This window comes from Triticum dicoccoides, chromosome 2A (assembly GCF_002162155.2).
Source record: "Triticum dicoccoides isolate Atlit2015 ecotype Zavitan chromosome 2A, WEW_v2.0, whole genome shotgun sequence".
Classification (NCBI taxonomy): domain Eukaryota; kingdom Viridiplantae; phylum Streptophyta; class Magnoliopsida; order Poales; family Poaceae; genus Triticum; species Triticum dicoccoides.
Window position 1 is genome coordinate 747,634,518 of NC_041382.1, and position 13,171 is coordinate 747,647,688.

At 45.0% G+C, this 13,171-nt stretch overlaps 1 pseudogene; it reads left to right on the top strand.

Moving 5' to 3' along the window:
- Window positions 1-11,759: 11,759 nt before the first annotated feature.
- LOC119358296 overlaps window positions 11,760-13,171 on the top strand; it is a 3,482-nt pseudogene continuing 2,070 nt past the window's right edge.

The window sequence follows — 13,171 nt, forward strand, 5'->3', positions numbered from 1 at the left end:
AATTGAAGTGGAAGCTTATGATAGTGATCATGAAACTTCAGATCAAGTCACTACCAAACCTCGTGGGATGACAAGGATGCGTACTACTTCAGAGTGGTACGTAATCCTGTCTTGGAAGTCATGTTGCTAGACAACAATGAACCTACGAGCTATGGAGAAGCGATGGTGGGCCTGGATTCCAAAATGGCTCGAGGCCATATAATCCGAGAGAGGATCCATGTATGAAAACAAAGTGTAGACTTTGGAAGAACTACTTGATGGTCGTAAGGCTGTTAGGTACAGATGGATTTTAAAAGGAAGACGGACAATGGTGGTAAGTATCACCATTAAGAAAGCTCGACTTGTCGTTAAGATGTTTTCCGACAAGTCCAAGGAGTTGACTACGATGAGACTTTCTCACTCGTAGCGATGCTAAGAGTCTGTTGGAATTAAGTTAGCGATTACTGCATTATTTATGAAATCTTGCAGATAGGATGTCAAAAAACATTGTTTCCTCAACGATTTTCTTGAGGAAAGGTTGTATGTGATACAACCGGAAGGTTTTGTCTATCCTGAAAGATGCTAATAAGTTTGCAAAGCTCCAGCAATCCTTCTGAGGACTGGAGTAAGCATCTCGGAGTTGGAATGTATGCTTTGATGATGATCAAAGATTTTGGGTTTATACAAAGTTTATGAGAAACTTGTATTTCCAAAGAAGTGAGTGGGAGCACTATAGAATTTCTGATGAGTATATGTTGTTGACATATTATGCATCAGAAATGATGTAGAATTTCTGGAAAGCATATAGGGTTATCTGAAAGTGTTTTTCAATGGAAAGCCTGGATTAAGCTACTTGAACATTGAGCATCGAGATCTATAAGGATAGATCAAAACGCTTAATGGTACTTTCAAATGAGCACATACCTTGACATGATCTTGAAGGTGTTCAAGTTGGATCAGTCAAAGAAGGAGTTCTTGCCTGAGTTGTAAGGTATGAAGTTAAGACTTAAAGCTCAACCACGGCAGAATAGAGAGAAAGGACGAAGGTCGTCCCCTATGCTTAAGACGTAGGCTCTACAGTATGCTATGATGTGTACCACACCTGAAGTGTGCCTTGCCATGAGTCAGTCAAGGGGTACAAGAGTGATCCAAGAATGGATCACAGGACAGCGGTCAAAGTTATCCTTAGTAACTAGTGGACTTAGGAATTTTCTCGATTATGGAGGTGGTAAAAGAGTTCGTCGTAAAGGGTTACGTCGATGCAAGCTTAACACCTATCCCGAAAGCTCTGAGTAAAGATACCAGATACGTATAATGGAGCAACAATTTAGAATAGCTCCAAGTAGAACAGTTATTTGGAATAGCTCCAAATAGAACGTGGTAGCTACATCTAGGAGATGACATAGAGATTTGTAAAGCACACACGGATCTGAAAGGTTCAGACCCGTTGACTAAAACCTCTCTCACAAGCAACATGATCAAACCCAGAACACATTGAGTGTTAATCACATAGTGATGTGAACTAGATTATTGACTCTAGTAAACTCTTCGGATGTTGGTCACATGGCGATGTGACCTGTGAATGTTAATCACATGGCGATGTGAACTAGATTATTGACTCTAGTGCAAGTGGGAGACTGTTGGAAATATGCCCTAGAGGCAATAATAAATTGGTTATTATTATATTTCCTTGTTCATGATAATCGTTTATTATCCAGGATATAATTGTATTGATAGGAAACTCAGATACATGTGTGGATACATAGACAACACCATGTCCCTAGTAAGCCTCTAGTTGACTAGCTCGTTGATCAATAGATGGTTACGGTTTCCTGACCATGGACATTGGATGTCGTTGATAACGGGATCACATCATTAGGAGAATCATGTGATGGACAAGACCCAATCCTAAGCATAGCACAAAGATCATATAGTTCGTATGCTAAAGCTTTTCTAATGTCAAGTATCACTTCCTTAGACCATGAGATTGTGCAACTCCCGAATACCGTAGGAATGCTTTGGGTGTGCCAAACGTCACAACATAACTGGGTGGCTATAAAGGTACACTACGGGTATCTCTGAAAGTGTCTGTTGGGTTGGCACAAATCGAGACTGGGATTTGTCACTCCGTGTGACGGAGAGGTATCTCTGGGCCCACTCGGTAGGACATCATCATAATGTGCACAATGTGATCAAGGAGTTGATCACGGGATGATGTGTTACAGAACGAGTAAAGAGACTTGCCGGTAACAAGATTGAACAAGGTATCGGATACCGAAGATCGAATCTCGGGCAAGTACAATACCGCTGGACAAAGAGAATTGTATACGGGATTGATTGAATCCTCGACATCATGGTTCATCCGATGAGATCAACGTGGAACATGTGGGAGCCATCATGGGTATCCAGATCCCGCTGTTGTTTATTGGCCGGAGAGTTGTCTCGGTCATGTCTGCATGGTTCCCGAACCCGTAGGGTCTACACACTTAAGGTTCGGTGACGCTAGAGTTGTTATGGGAAATAGTATGTGGTTACCGAAGGTAGTTCGGAGTCCCGGATGAGATCCTGGACGTCACGAGGAGTTCCGGAATGGTCCGATGGTGAAGATCGATATATTGGACGAAGGGTATTGGAGTCCGGAAGTGTTCCGGAGGTACCAGGCTATGGCCAGCATGACCGAAAGGTGTTTCGGGAGCCCCGGCAAGTGTTGGAGGGCCTCATGGGCCAAAGGGGAAGGGGCAAACCAGCCCACTAAGGGTTGGTGCGCCCCCCACACCCTTTCCCACGTTACTTGGGGAGGTGGGGCGCCTCCACCTGGCTTGGGAGGCAAGCCTCCACCTGCTTGGCTTGGGGGGCAAGTCTCCCTAGGATTTTCCCTAGGGAGATCCAATCTGCCTAGCCGCCGCCCCCTAGGGGAAACCCTAGGGCGCCTCCCCCTCTCCCCTTGCCCCTATATATAGTGGAGGGGTGGGAGGGCAGCGGTGACCTCTTCCCTGGCGCAGCCCTCCCTCCTCCTACCTTCTCCTCCTCCTCCATGGTGCTTGGCGAGGCCCTGCCGGAGAACCACGAGCTCCACCACCACCACGCCGTCGTGCTGACGAAGCTCTCCCTCAACTTCTCCTCTCCCCTTGCTGGATCATGAAGGAGGAGACGTCCCTGGGCTGTACGTGTGTTGAACGCGGAGGTGCCGTCCGTTCGGCACTAGGATCATCGGTGATTTGGATCACGGCGAGTACGACTCCATCAACCCCGTTCACTTGAACACTTCCGCTTAGCGATCTACAAGGGTATGTAGATGTACTCTCCTTCCCTCGTTGCTAGATTACTCCATAGATTGATCTTGGTGTTGCGTAGAAAATTTTGAATTTCTGCTACGTTCCCCAACACCTTTTCTCTCATTTTTTATGGCCTCTTTTTTTTAGTCCGGAGTCTCATCCCGACTTGTGGGGGTATCATAGTCTCCATAATCCTTTCCTCACTGGGACAATGCTCTAATAATGATGATCATCACACTTTTATTTACTTACAACTCCAGAATTACAACTCGATACTTAGAACAAAATATGACTATATGAATGCCTCCAGCGGTGTACCGGGATGTGCAATGACTCATGAGTGACATGTATGAAAGAATTATGAATGGTGGCTTTGCCACAAATATGATGTCAACTACATGATCATGCAAAGCAATATGACAATGATGGACCGTGTCATAATAATCGGAACGGTGGTAAGTTGCATGGCAATATATCTCGGAATGGCTATGGAAATGCCAAGATAGGTAGGTATGGTGGCTGTTTTGAGGAAGGTATATGGTGGGTGTATGATACCGGCGAAAGGTGCGCGGTATTAGAGAGGCTAGCAATGGTGGAAGGAAGAAAAGTGCGTATAATCCATGGACTCAACATTAGTCATAAAGAACTCATATACTTATTGCAAAAATCTAGAAGTTATCAAAGCAAAGTATTACGCGCATGCTCCTAGGGGGATAGATTGGTAGGAAAAGACCATCGCTCGTCCCCGACCGCCACTCATAAGGAAGACAATCAATAAATAAATCATGCTCCGACTTCATCACATAACGGTTCACCATACGTGCATGCTACGGGAATCACAAACTTTAACACAAGTATTTCTCAAATTCACAACTACTCAACTAGCATGACTCTAATATCACCATCTTCATATCTCAAAACAATTGTCAAGCATCAAACGTTTCTTAGAATTCAACACACTCATAAGAAAGTTTTTACTAATCTTGAATACCTAGCATATTAGGATTATTTAAGCGAATTACCATGCTATTTAAGACTCTCAAAATAATCTAAGTGAAGAATGAGAGACCAATAGTTTCTATAAAACAAATCCACCAGCATTCTTTAAAAGATATAAGTGAAGTACTAGAGCAAATGACAAACTACTCCAAAAGGTAGAAGTGAAGATCAATGAGTAGTCAAATAATTATGCAGCTATGTGAAGATTCTCTAACACTTAAGAATTTCGGATCTTGGTATTTTATTCAAACAGCAAGCAAAACAAAATAAAATTACATGACGCTCCAAGCAAAACACATATCATGAGGTGAATAAAAATATAGCTCCAAGTAAAGTTACCGATGAACGAGGACGAAAGAGGGGATGCCTTCTGGGGCATCCCCAAGCTTAGGCTCTTGGTTGTCCTTGAATATTACCATGGGGTGCCTTGGGCATCCCCAAGCTTAGGCTCTTTCCACTCCTCATTCCTAGTCCATCGAATCTTTACCCAAAACTTGAAAACTTCACAACACAAAACTTCACAGAAAACTCGTAAGCTCTGTTAGCGAAAGAAAACAAAACACCACTTCAAGGTACTATAATGAACTCATCCTTTATTTATATTGGTGTTAAACCTACTGTATTCCAACTTCTCTATGGTTTATAAACTATTTTACTAGCCATAGATTCATCAAAATAAGCAAGCAACACAATGAAAACAGAATCTGTCAAAAACAGAACAGTCTGTAGTAATCTGTATCAAACGTATACTTCTAGAACTCCAAAAATTCTAAAATAAATTGGTGGATCTGAGTAATTCGTCTAGTAATCATCTGAAAAACGAATCAACTAAATAGAGCTCTCCAGTAAAAAGTTTTAGCTAATCTCGTGAGCGCTAAAGTTTCTGTTTTTTTACAGCATAATCATAAAGACTTTACCCAAGTCTTCCCAAAGGTTCTACTTGGCACAAACACTAATTAAAACATAAAACCACATCTAAACAGAAGCTAGATGGATTATTTATTCCTAAACAGAACCAAAAAGCAAGAAACTAAAATAAAATTGGGTTGCCTCCCAACAAGCGCTATCGTTTAATGCCCCTAGCTAGGCATGATGATTTCAATGATGCTCACATAAAAGATAAGAATTAAAACATAAAGAGAGCATCATAAATAATATTACTAGCACTTTTAAGTCTAACCACTTCCTATGCATAGGGATTTTGTGAGCAAACAACCTATGGGAACAAGAATCAACTTGCATAGGAAGGTAAAACAAGCATAACTTCAAGACTTTAAGCACATAGAGAGGAAACTTGATATTATTGCAATTCCTACAAGCATATATTCCTCCCTCATAATAATTTTCAGTAGCATCATGAATGAATTCAACAATATAACCAGCACATAAAGCATTATTTTCATGATCTACTTGCATAGAAAATTTACTACTCTCCACATAAGCAAAATTCTTCTCATTTGGAATAGTGGGAGTATCATAAGAGACTTGAATACTATAAACTGTTTCCACATTAAAAGAGTAATTTTCAGAAAAAGGGTACTCATAATCATGACAGGTTTTATAAATATAATCATCACTACTTTTTATAGCATAAGTTTTATCACAATAATCATCATAAGTAGCAACTTTGTTCTCATCATAATCGATTGAAACCTCTTCCAAGATAGTGGAATCATTACTAAATAAAGTCATGACCTCTCCAAATCCACTTTTATAAATATTATAATAAGATTCAACATCCTCCAAAATAGTGGGATCATTACTTCCTAAAGTTGACACTCTTCCAAACCCACTTTCATCAATATAATCATCATAAGTAGAAGGCATGCTATCATCATAACAACTTTGCATATCAAAACTTGGGAGGCTAAAAATATCATCATTGTTAAACATAGCATCCCCAAGCTTGGGAAAGACATTAATTGCAGCAAATATATTCTCAAATATGTCATCCTCATCAAACATAGCTTCCCCAAGCTTGGGTCTTTTCATATCATAAGCATAATCACTCTCATCATTAATAGTATGGCTAGCACCAATAGTATAGCAAACATTATTATCATATTCTTCCAAGCAAGTGCCAAAAAGATTTTCAAGATAATAAGAAGTATCATTATCTTCCCAATCATAATTATCACAACAAGCAATAGGCATAACGAGATCATCATCAAGTACATCATCTTCCATAATTATTTTTGATTTGAGGCACAACAATAATAGGAGCAACCTTATTCGGGAGAGATACCCTTTTACTCCTCTTCCTTTAACTTTTCTTCTTCTTCACATCATGTGTAGGTTCAATCCTCTTTTTGGAGCTCCTTATTAATGAGATTGGTTGAATAAAAGGCTCCTCCTCGTTACCTGATTCATCATAAGAAATAATAGGAGGAATTGGGAAGTCTCTTCCCTTTCGTTAGCATTCTCTTCATCTTCTATTTGTTTTCTTTTCTTTATGTAATTGGCAATATAAGGATTTTCAATGCAATTCACCGCAAAATACATATAAATTTCTTCTAGATCAAAATGAAGAACTCTATCAAGGGCAAATTTTGGAATGTCCTTAGTTATACGTTTCATTTCTTCATAACCCAAGAGCAAACTAAGTTCATTATGATGTGCAAGGGAAATCAAGTCATCACAATTTTTGGACACGATACGATCATAAAACAATTTGCATTGGATACTGAAATGATCACGTTTATTGCAAAGTTCACAAGTATGGCTAAGAAAAAATAAATTTTCAGAACAAACTTCTAGCCTTTCTTGCAACCATTTAGTTTCTAAGTACTTATGCCTCTTGCAATATCTATCTTCCCTATTTGGTGTGTACTTACAAACCCAATGCACTCCACAAAAATTGACATGTTTATAGGAGACATTTTCATCATAACTAGTGCAATCATCATTAGTACCATGGATATTCAAGGAGTTCATACTAACAACATTGCAATCATGCTCATCACTCAAAGTTTTAGTGCCAAACATTTTAATGCATTCTTCTTCTAACACTTTGGCACAATTTTCCTTTCCATCATACTCACGAAAGATATTAAAAAGATGAAGCGTACGAGACAAACTCAATTCCATTTTTTGTAATTTTCTTTTATAAACTAAACTAGTGATAAAACAAGAAACAAAAAGATTCGATTGCAAGATCTAAAGATATACCTTCAAGCACTAACCTCCCCGGCAACGGCGCCAGAAAAGAGCTTGATGTCTACTACACAACCTTCTTCTTGTAGACGTTGTTGGGCCTCCAAGTGCAGAGGTTTGTAGGACAGTAGCAAATTTCCCTCAAGTGGATGACCTAAGGTTTATCAATCCGTGGTGGCGTAGGTTGAAGATGGTCTCTCTCAAGCAACCCTGCAACCAAATAACAAAGAGTCTCTTGTGTCCCAAACACACCCAATACAATGGTAAATTGTATAGGTGCACTAGTTCGGCGAAGAGATGGTGATACAAGTGCAATATGGATGGTAGATATAGGTTTTTGTAATCTGAAAATATAAAAACAGCAAGGTAACTAATAATAAAAGTGAGCGTAAACGGTATTGCAATGATAGGAAACAAGGCCTAGGGTTCATACTTTCACTAGTGCAAGTTCTCTCAACAATAATAACATAATTGGATCATATAACTATACCTCAACATGCAACAAAGAGTCACTCCAAAGACACTAATAGCGGAGAACAAACGAAGAGATTATGGTAGGGTACAAAACCACCTCAAAGTTATTCTTTCCAATCAATCCGTTGGGCTATTCCTATAAGTGTCACAAACAGCCCTAGAGTTCATACTAGAATAACACCTTAAGACACAAATCAACCAAAACCCTAATGTCACCTAGATACTCCAATGTCACCTCAAGTATCCGTGGGTATGATTATACGATATGCATCACACAATCTCAGATTCATCTATTCAATCCAACACAAAGTACTTCAAAGAGTGCCCCAAAGTTTCTACCGGAGAATCAAGATGGAAACATGTGCCAACCCCTATGCATAAGTTCATGGGCGGAACCCGCAAGTTGATCACCAAAACATACATCAAGTGAATCACGTGATATCCCATTGTCACCACAGATACGCACGGCAAGACATACATCAAGTGTTCTCAAGTCACTAAAGACTCAATCCGATAAGATTACTTCAAAGGGAAAACTCAATCCATTACAAGAGAGTAGAGGGGGGAGAAGCAACATAAGATCCAACTATAATAGCAAAGCTCGCGATACATCAAGATCGTGCCAAATCAAGAACAAGAGAGAGAGAGAGAGATCAAACACATAGCTACTGGTACATACCCTCAGCCCAGAGGGTGAACTACTCCTTCCTCGCCATGGAGAGCGTCGGGGTGATGAAGATGGACACTGGTGAGGGTTCCCCCCTCCGGCAGGGTGCCGGAACAGGGTGCCGATTGACTTTTGGTGGCTACAGAAGCTTGCGGCGGCGGAACTCCAGATCTATTCTATCCTTCGGAAGTTTTAGGGTATGTGGGTATATATGGGTGAAAGAAGTACGTCGGTGGACCTCCGGGCTGTCCACGAGGCAGGGGGGCGCGCCCCCCACCCTCGTGGGCAGCTCGGGACTCCCCTGGTGTGCACTCCAAGTTTTTCCGGTAGCTTTCCTTCCAAAAATAACTTCTCCAGTTGATTTCATTCCGTTTCGACTCCGTTTGATATTCCTTTTCTTTGAAACAATAAAATAGGCTAAAAACAGCAATTCTGGGCTGGGCCTCCGGTTAATAGGTTAGTCCCAAAAATAATATAAAAGTGGATAATAAATCCCAATATTGTCTAAAACAGTAGATAATATTGCATGAAGCAATCAAAAATTATAAATATGTTGGAGACGTATTAGGCGTCATGGTGGCGTTGATGACAGTGAGGCCTGGCAAGGTCGATGCATTAGTTTCTACTCTGAAGATGGATTGGTGGAAGATGGCGGGGACGACACAGAGAGTTCGTTGGACCAGTTTGTGCCCCAAATCCAGTATGTGGCATGGTTGGGGCCTCTATCTTTAGATGTTAGGCATTTGTGCGATGTCTGTTTGGTATTAGGCTCGGACTATCGGCATCCCTTTATCAGGTGGACAGGAGTAGCGACGGTTGTTACTAAGTTGGTCTTCAGACTACCTAATGTACTACATTGTAACTTGTAAGGTTTTGTGAATAATTAATAAAATGGCTGCATGCATCGTCTAGATGCAAAGGCCGGGGGTAATCCTGCTTTTCTAAAAAACAGAATCCGCCAAGGTTATCGGTGAGATTAGCAATCAAGGACCAAATGTCTGAATAAGCGTTCATAAAGTATCTGCCACTGAGAGAAAAACTTGGAGAAAAATGGTGGACCGGCTTATGGGAGCGTAGGTCCCCCTCCCAGCCGCTTCCACAAGCTACGCGGAGGGGAAACCCTAGCCACCGGCCTTCAAGCCCTCCACCTCACCACTCGCCACCGCCAGCTCATGCGGACGGGCGAAGACCTATCTTCGTTGGCAGCGACGGGGACTGTCTTCCCCTGCTCGACGATGGCTGGTGCGGGCCGATGAGGTCGAGTGGCGACGTTGTGCTGGCAGAGGGCATAACAGTGGGTGGTGGCGGCGGTGTGAAGGGCCCTGTGGTGGTGGTGACGGCGCGTGCTGCACCCGGATTTGTGGCGGCAACCACTGCCGAGATGCACATCGGCTCCCTTGCGGGTGACTGGTGCTGATGCGGAAGGGTGTTGTGCCTGGCCGCGTGGGCGGTGGGCCGGCGGCATACATGGAGTTGGCTCATGGGGTCTCCCCGTTGGCCCCTTGGGAGCGGATCTAGAGTTGGTGCCACCTCCCTGGCGCCTCTTCCTACCTCGCCGGCCTGCACTGCCGGCATCTGTGTGCCCAGTTCAGGCGGCTAGTTGGAGATGGAGGGTATGGTGGGTCTGGATCGGGGAAAACCCTTGGCCCGCTGCTACGGCCATGATGTCGGCATTGCTCTGGTGTAGTTCCCCTTCTTGTGGCGGCATCGAGATCCTTCCCTCGTCCTTTACCTCTGTGGCCTAGGTGAAAGCCCAAATTCTCCGATTGGGTGGTGATGGATCCCCGGTGTCATTGTTCTTCTTGAAGACGGCACCTTTGGTCGGCAGAGTGGTGGTCGAGGCTTTGGAGTGGGAGGTGGGCTTCCTGGTATCTTCAGTGATGTTCCTGCTCGGTTGCTTGCGGTTGACGTTGATCCGGGCTAGCAACAGTGGTGATGTATGGAGTGTGGCAATGCGAGGTGAGGTGGTCGTGCGTGTCGTCCTGTCCCCGACATCTGGTTGGTTCTGGCCATACGAGCTCGGAAGTGAGAGGCTCTACCTGCCAACGGCGTGGCGTCCTGCGGTTTGGGACGAGAAGGCAGGGGCCTTCTTCGGTGGTATACATGGATGGTGGATCGACAATGATTGGCCTCTGCGGAGTTGACGGAGCATAGCCTTCTCCAGCCGCGGGCCACTACCTTGTCTTAGTCGTGTCGTGTGCAAGATCGTGTTCGCCGAGGGCCTCGATGCTCAAGCTTGCGTTTGTGGCATTCGGAGCTTGTTAGTGGCTCTTTCGGTGTCTTGTATCTTTACCGTTTCTTGCTCCTTTCTTCTTCTTTTTTTTGCATGGCTCGATGTATGCCGGGAATGTTGCTTTTTATAATATAAAGCAGGGGAAACCCTTTATCGTCGAGAGAAAAACTTGGAACGATCTTTACATTCTTGCCAAGGAAATTTGCAGGACTATGTGGCATCTTGCCAAGATATGTTAATTTTGAAGTTTTTGTTCTGCTGCAACCTATGTTGTCAAAATACTTTTAACTAGCGGCAAAGGCGCAGAGGCACGCCGCGCCTGTCGGAAAGCCCTTGCATATGTTTATCGGAAGGAAAAAAAGAAAGAGAAGATGGATTGGGTTGAACCTCAGAGCCATTAAAATATTGGTAAACCGCACTTTTGAAAATAGAAATTCGATCTTTGCATCAAATCTTTGATTTATAGCCTGGAGAACAGCGTCAACTGACTGACGAAGTACAAGGTAACTAACGAACATCACGATCGATCTCAAGAAGCAGCACAAACTGATATTTCTGCATCAGGAAGAATGAAAAAGAAATTCAAACATTGGTGTTCCTTGTGTGATCAGTTTACAGGAAGATCCAGGGCTCTGGCTGTACGGGTTGAGGAAGATCCAGGGCTTCTTCAAGAAGATGGAGAAGGACATCCGCGGATCGTGAAGCTGGTCACTGTCGAGTGTCGAGCTCTACTGCACGCACACTGCATGTGCTACCTTATTCTTGCTAACGGAAAAAAGACGTGTGTTGCTCGGAACCAAATACAGTAGTATTCGTTGTTTCATCTGTCTTTCTCTAAAGGAAACTCTGAAGTTTGCCCGCAGTACAGTACAGCCAGCCATTGACCCACTGTCTCTAGCTCGCTCAGTCACTCTCCTCCTGCTTGCACTCACCTCACGCATTCCTACACCTCGCCGGCCGGCGGGCTCCCTCCATAACCATGGCAACCACCAGCGGCGCCTGCCTACGTCTCTTCCTGCTCCTCCTATCGCCGCTGATCAACTTCTGGTCCTCAACGGCAGCGGCAGAAGCGGAAGGAGAGCAGCCAGTGCACGACCTCTTGGCTCTTGCTCAGCTTCAAGGCCTCCCTGACGCCTCCGGCGCGCTCGCCACCTGGTCCAGCTCCACGCCCTACTGCAACGCAACTGGTCGCACGTCACCTGCACGGGTTCCAGCTCGTCCGCCTCCGTCGTCGTTTATCTCCAGGGCCTCGGCCTCTCCGGTCCGGCGACATCAACGCCTCCGCGCTCTGCCGGGTCCCGAGCCTCGCCAGCCTCAGCCTCACGTCCAACACGGCAACACCTTCAACCAGACCGTCCCGCTACGCTTTGCTTGTCTCCTTCGACCTCGGTTCCGGTGCCTTCTCGGGCCCGCTGGCGGAGCAGCACGTCGCTCGACCTCAGCGGCAACGACATCGAGGGCACGGTGCCGCCGGCGCCGGGCCTCGCGGCACTGCGGGGGCTGCAGGTGCTCGACCTGCGCGGCAACCGCCTCTCCGGCGCTGTGTCGCAACCTGACCAGCCTCCACTACCTGAACCTGTCCGGCAACCAATTCTTGGAGCCAGTGCTCGGCGAATTGGCCAGCCTCAGGTCAGGTGGCTCTTCTTGCCGGGGTCAGGGTTTAGCGGCGCGACCCCTGAGACCTTTGTTGGGTTGGAGCAACTGGAGGCTCTTGATCTGCCCATGAACAGCTTGACCGGAGTCGTTCCTCCCCTCCGGGATTCGGCCAAAAGTTTCAGAAGCTGCTAGCAGTGTCTGGATTTGTCGCACGGTGTGGCTTGCCCGGGCCGTTCCCCAACACGCCAACGGTGTCGACAAGTGCCTGATGCTGCAGAGGTTCGAGGTGCAGGGCAACGCGTTCACCGGGGAGCTCCCCGCCGGCCTCTGGTCACTGCCGGATTAGCAGGTCCGTCATTCACGCCAAGAACAACCTCTGGTGTGTCTCGGCTCAAGCAGGTTTAGATTGACAATAACAGCTTCTTCCGTCTGATGCTTCAGAGCATCGGCCTGATTCGCACCATGTACCGCTTCACTGAGTGAGCTCAACGGCAGATTGCCGGACAACTTAAGCCAATCCCCCGCGATGAGCATCATGGCATCTCCCACAATGCCATCTCCGGTTCGATCCCTGTCTTCAACAACTGCAAGAGGCAGGTATCTCTCTTCTGACTTGAAGAAGTGCAAGAGGCCGGTATCTCTCTTCTGACTTGAACAAGTGCAAGAGGCCGGTATCGCTCTTCTGACTTGAACAAGTGCAAGAGGCCGGTATCTCTCTTCTGACTTGAACAAGTGCAAGAGGCCGGTATCGCTCTTCTGACTTGAACAAGTGCAAGAGGCCGGTATCTCTCTTCT